A 5,934-nucleotide genomic window follows, 5' to 3' on the forward strand; every position below is an offset into this window, starting at 1 on the left:
TAAGCCAACTGCTTTGCTTCTTTTACTTTTGAACTTTTGAACCTGGGTTTTTCTATAAAAAAAAAAAGGCTACTGTAAGATCCAACCACAATTAGGCTTTTCCTTCTTGTGGACCTGGACATCCAGTATTATGGTGTGTGTTCAATAAATTGTTCTTGTTTAACTAAGTGATAGCTTGCTTAATTGGTGTACACATGATTCATGTGGCAATTTCCTGAACCCCAACAAATTCAGAGTTATTATTGAAATGTGTGATTGAGTTCTTTTAATGTGTGATTGGGGTCCTTTTATTGTATTGATTTTTGTAGTGTTTGGTGTGTTCCTAGTCCTTATTTGTTTAACATTTCAATATCTTTTATTTTCCCACTGCAGCCTTTTCATTCTTCTTAGTCTGAATAATTCTTCCCAGTATAGTTTGAAGAGTTAATTTAGTGGTCATTAAAATATCTTAGTTTAATTTTGTCATGGAATAGTTCTCTTTCTCCATCAACACATGGTTTTACTGGGTTTATTAGTTTGAGTTTGTAGCTGCGGTCTTTCAGGAATAAATAGATACCATTCTTTCCTTTTGGGTTTTAATGTTTCTGGCTTCATATATGAATTGGTACTTTTCCCTTAGCTTTCATATATTTTCATTGTTCTGGACACTATGTTTTAAGTATATGATGTAGGAAGTGTCTTTTCTGCTATTATTTGGTGTTTATATGACTCATACTTTGATAGGCCTCAAGCTAGATTTCGGATATCTTCTATGATTATATTGAGAATATTTTCAGTGCATTTAGTGTGGAGTTCTCCTTCTTCTTGGGCCATAATTACTAATTTTTTAAAATGATGTCCTAGAGACAGTGCATGTTGCATTTGTAGAGTTCTAAAATTTTATCATTGTCCTTGACTGAAGATATCAACTCCTCTAACCTGTCTTCAAGGCCTGGCTATGTACTCTCCCCATGATTCAGTCTATTAATAAGGGTTTCTAATGAGCTGTACAATTTCTTTTAATTTTTAGTTTTAAACATCATTTTAGTTTGTCTTTTCATCAGCATTTACCTTCCATTTTAAGTTCTGTATTTGCTTCTTTATTTCATTTATTTGTATGTTTGTGTTTTCTTGTCTCATTCAGGAGTTTATTAATGGTGCCTTTAACTTCTTTTAGCATATTCATCATCACTGTTTTGAATTCTTTGTCTGGAATTTTATGTAGTCATTCTCACTAAGAGATATTGTTACTCTAGGATTGCTAGATTTTAGATGATATATGTTGCCTCAAAAATATTAAGGAGTAGGGGAGGGGTTAGGGGGATGTTGGCCCGGAAACCGGGAAAGGGAATAACACTCAAAATGTAAATAAGAAATACTCAAGTTAATAAAAAAATTAAAAAAATATTAAGGAGTAAATTTAATTTTGGAGATGAAATCCTGTATAAGGAAGAACTTTAAGCACCAAAGAGGAAACGGAAGAAGACATTTGATGGCGGAAAGACTATGGTCCTGACTCCAGAAGCTCCTGAAGATAAGGAGAAATCTTCAGATTTAATGCAACCTCCATCAAAATTCCAAACATATTCATCACAGAACTAGAAAAAAACCATATGTAACCACAAAAATCCATGATTATTCAATATTAATTAATATTAACTATGCAGAAAGGACAAGGAAGGAGGCATCACATTACCTGACCTCAAATTATGTAAGAGAGTCACAGTAATAAAGAAAGCATGACAGCAGCACAAAGACAGACATGTAGACATGGCAATGGCACAAAGACAGACATGTAGGCATGGCAATGGCACAGAGGCAGACATGTAGATCTATGAAATGAACAAAAACAACCAAAGATAAACCCACACATTTATGGGCACTTAATTTTTTTTGAAAAGGTGTCATAATATTCACTGGAAAAAACTATAGCATTTTAAATAAACGGCTCTGTCAAAAATGGATCTCCCACTGCAAAAGAACAAAATTAAATCTATATCCATCACCATGTAAAAAAAATGGATTCAAATTGTATCAAAGATCTTATTTTGAAATGGTAAGTGCTGGAACTGCTTTAAAAATACAGGGAAGACCTCTTTAGAATGTGGGTATAGGCAACACATTTCTGAATAGAGCCCCACTAACACAGGAAATAGCCCAAATTAATAAATATGATAAAATTAAATGTAAAAGACTCTGCATACCAAAAATGTATCAACAAACTGATAGAAAATGTTCATAAAAGGAGAACTTATTTTCTAGTTATACTTCAAACAGGGGCCTAATATTAAGAATATCTTAAAAACTACAAAATTTAAACACTCAAAATACAAGACTAACTGTCATAAAATGGGCTTCCTTATCCTACAGCTAAAAACTCCTCCACAAGCCAGTTCCCAAAGCAGACCATGTGGTCAGGTTTATTCCATTAGTGGCACCACTTACAATAACAAATTTCTGTATTAGTTTCTTTTCCTACTTCTGTGATAAAGTATCTTGGCAAAAATAACTTAAGGGAAAAACATTTTTTTGGTTCTCAGTTTAAAGATACTTCTATCATATTAGAGAGGTCATGGCATTAGGAATTTGAAGTGGCTCATCTCATTGTACCCATAGTCAGAAGGCAGAAAGTAATTAATACTAGTTCTCATCTAACTTTCTTTTTGACTTGTAGTCTATGGCCCTAATGTAGGAAATGGTGCTGCCAACATTTAGAGCGGGTCTTCTTAGCTTAATTAAACCAATAAGATTATCCTTTACACACATGCCCAGAAATGTATCTCTCAGATCAAATTCTAGATTCTGTTGTCAATAATTAGAAACCATTACAGATTCCATCAGAATGGCCACCATAAAAATAATAAATGATGGGGAGGATATGGTGAGAAGGACTTTTATTCACTGGGGAAAGGTAACCTAGTATAGAAAACCAGTGTGGTGACATCAGAAAAAACTAAAAAAGAAAATGACTATATTATCCAGCTGCATATCTCCTGAACATAGACCAAAAGGATTCTACATCAGGAATACTTGCACAGCTGTTTTATTAATTCCTCATTCACAACAGCAAAAAAAATGGTATTAGCCCAGAGGTCCATCAACAGAAGGATGCATAATACATAATGGAAATTAATTCAGGTGTAGAAAATTAAATTATAAACATTTTAGAAAAATGGATAAAATGGAAAACACATTGAACAAAGAAACTCTGGTTCAGAGAAGAATATCTCATGTGTAGATTCTTGGTTCTAGTGCTGGTTCCTTTTATAAGGTGGCAGTAAATATGGATTAATCCTAAGAGACTTTTTCAATCCATGAGTTTGGAAAGAAAATCTTTATGGGAAGGAGGTGGGGGAGACAGTGGAACAAAGTGAAGGTGAATGTTGGGGAAAGAGTACGAGGGAAACTGGGGAAAGAGTATTAAGGAAAGAAAAAGTTGGGGTGGTGGTTCAGACCAAATAAAATATATTGAAAGTTCTCATAGGTTACTTTGTACACTAGTTTAAAAAATAAAAAACAAATTTTAAAAGAACAATGTAACAGTGCATATACAGAAGATTTTACAGCTTTTAAAGTCCAATGTTCTTATAACATTTAGTTCACCAAGTGTCAACTAATAGTAGCTTAAGAATTTCTGTGGGAGGTCAACAAAGAAATCTGTCAAACTACAAATGATGTTTTCCTGTGTTATAACATTCTTGAAAAGTCATACTTTTCATTATTGGTCACATTATAATTTCCGTTGATAAAACATAGGAATTAAGGATGGAATGTAAGAGGAAAAGCCAGCATTTACTTTTCAGTTCCATGTACATTTTTGTGAGAAACCAGCCAGGCTCCATTTTGTAATCAGAAGTCATTTAGATTTCTGTTTTCTGTAAAATTTAAGTTTCTGGTTCTGGAACTGGGCTGCGCCAACCACTGTAACCATTGACCGTTTTTTAACAAATATTACAGGAAGAGTTCCTTAACTGCTGGTCTCACTTCTATAACCATGTTTGCTTGCAAAAATCCCTCCACCTACCCCAACCCTGTGATTTTGTCCTATTGAAAGGGCTTGAAAAACTGGCTTGAAGATGTTCTCCTGAACCCTGGAAATGGGTGAGACTGCCAGCCAGCTCTCTGGGGTGCACAATAAAGCTTGCTTTGATTTGGCCATAATTTGTGGTCTGTAGTCTTTATCATTGTTTGGTTGGATTAATCTGTTCACAGAGGTTACCTAGAGGATGCAATTCTATAGTCACAAGGTGACCATTCTTTCAGAATTCTTTATAGTAAGTTATACCAAAAACAAAACAAAAAAAAAAATCCTGATTAGTTTTTATCTGAAAGGACAAGATTTTTCATATCTGTTAAGGGGAGAAGAGACTTATTATTTGTGGTGGTTTGAATATTCTTGGCTGAGATAGTGACATTGTTTGAAGGTATGACCTTGTTGGAGTAAGTGTGACCTTATAGGGGGAAGGGTGTCACTGTGGAGCTTCCTCTTAGCTGTCTCAAGATTCCAGTCTTCTGTTTGCCTTTGGAACAAGATGTTGAACTCTCAGCTACTCCTGCGCCATACCTACCTGGGTGTTGCCATAATTCCCAACTTGATGATAATGGACTGAACCTCTGAACTTGTAAGCCAGCCCAAATTAAATGTCTTTACAAGAGTTGCCTTGGTCACGGTATCTGTTTGCAGCAATAACACCATAACTAACACACAATTGAAAATGTTTTCCTGTTTCAGAGAGTGACACAGATATGCTCTTCCCCTTTCAGGACAAGCAAGGCCTGAGTCCTTACCTAGGCATTTAACAGCATCCTTCAGACCTTAATTTGGCTATGTGACTAGGTAATGCTAATGAGAGAAGAGAGAAAATATTGAGATCCGAGAAGTATTCCTGAAAAGAGAACTACATGTTTTTGCAGCTTTTGCAGGATTTCTGAGTTCTAGCTGGAGCTAGTGCTCTGTAGCCTTTCATCTGATTTAACCCAAGCTGGGTCACCTGGGAAAGTGAAACTGTAATTAAGAAGACACTCTATTATATTGGCCTGTAGACAAGTCAGTGTATTTCTTTGATTATTGATATGAGAAGTTCCATCCCACTAAGAGCCATCCTATATTGTGACTGAAAGCAAATTGAGCAAGGCTGTGGAGAGCAAGCCAGGAAGCAGTGGTCCGTTATGGCTTCTGCTTCAGTTCTTGCATTCAGGTTCCTTCCCTGATTGAGTTCCTGCCTTGGCTTCCTTCAATGAAGGACCATGATTGGGACACGTAAGCCAAACAAACTCTTTTTTCCTCAAGGTGCTTTTTTTTTGTAGTGTTTTGTCATAGCAGCTGAAAGTAAACTAAAGTATAATACTTGTGATGGAGTACCTGAGATAACCACTTATAGCAGAACAATTTTATTGTGGCTCCTGGTTTAGGATATTTCAATCCACAACCACTTGGCTCTACATTTTCTGGCCAGTGAGAGGCAGAACATCATGGCTGAAGGGTGTGGTGGAGCAGACCTCATAGCAGCCAACAAGCAAACAGAAGGTAGGGCAAGGCCTGGAAAATATGACACCCCAGTAGGCCCTCAATCCTAAGGTTGCTGTTACATCCCAATGATGACTTCAGATTATGAACCCATTAATATAGGATGGTAGCATATACCTTGTAATCTGAGCACTTAGGAGACACAGGCAGGTGGAGTGTGAGTTCAAGGCTAGTTTAGACTTTATATTGAGATTCTATGTCAAGAAGAGAAATTATGACTCTAACACTGGATCAACCCATTGTATTGCTGATAGCCTCATGATCTGATCACTTCTTAGGGCTTGACTCCATTAGTTGGGTACCAAACCTTCAACACATGAGCATTTTGGGGGGAGATGATAAATTAAAATATTTTGTTGGAACTTTCAGGACCAAGCTGATGTTGACTTATTTTATGAGCAGCATACTGGGCACAGTGAGGACTAAAG

The sequence above is a fragment of the Rattus rattus genome, chromosome 15 (assembly GCF_011064425.1).
Source record: "Rattus rattus isolate New Zealand chromosome 15, Rrattus_CSIRO_v1, whole genome shotgun sequence".
NCBI classification, from domain to species: domain Eukaryota; kingdom Metazoa; phylum Chordata; class Mammalia; order Rodentia; family Muridae; genus Rattus; species Rattus rattus.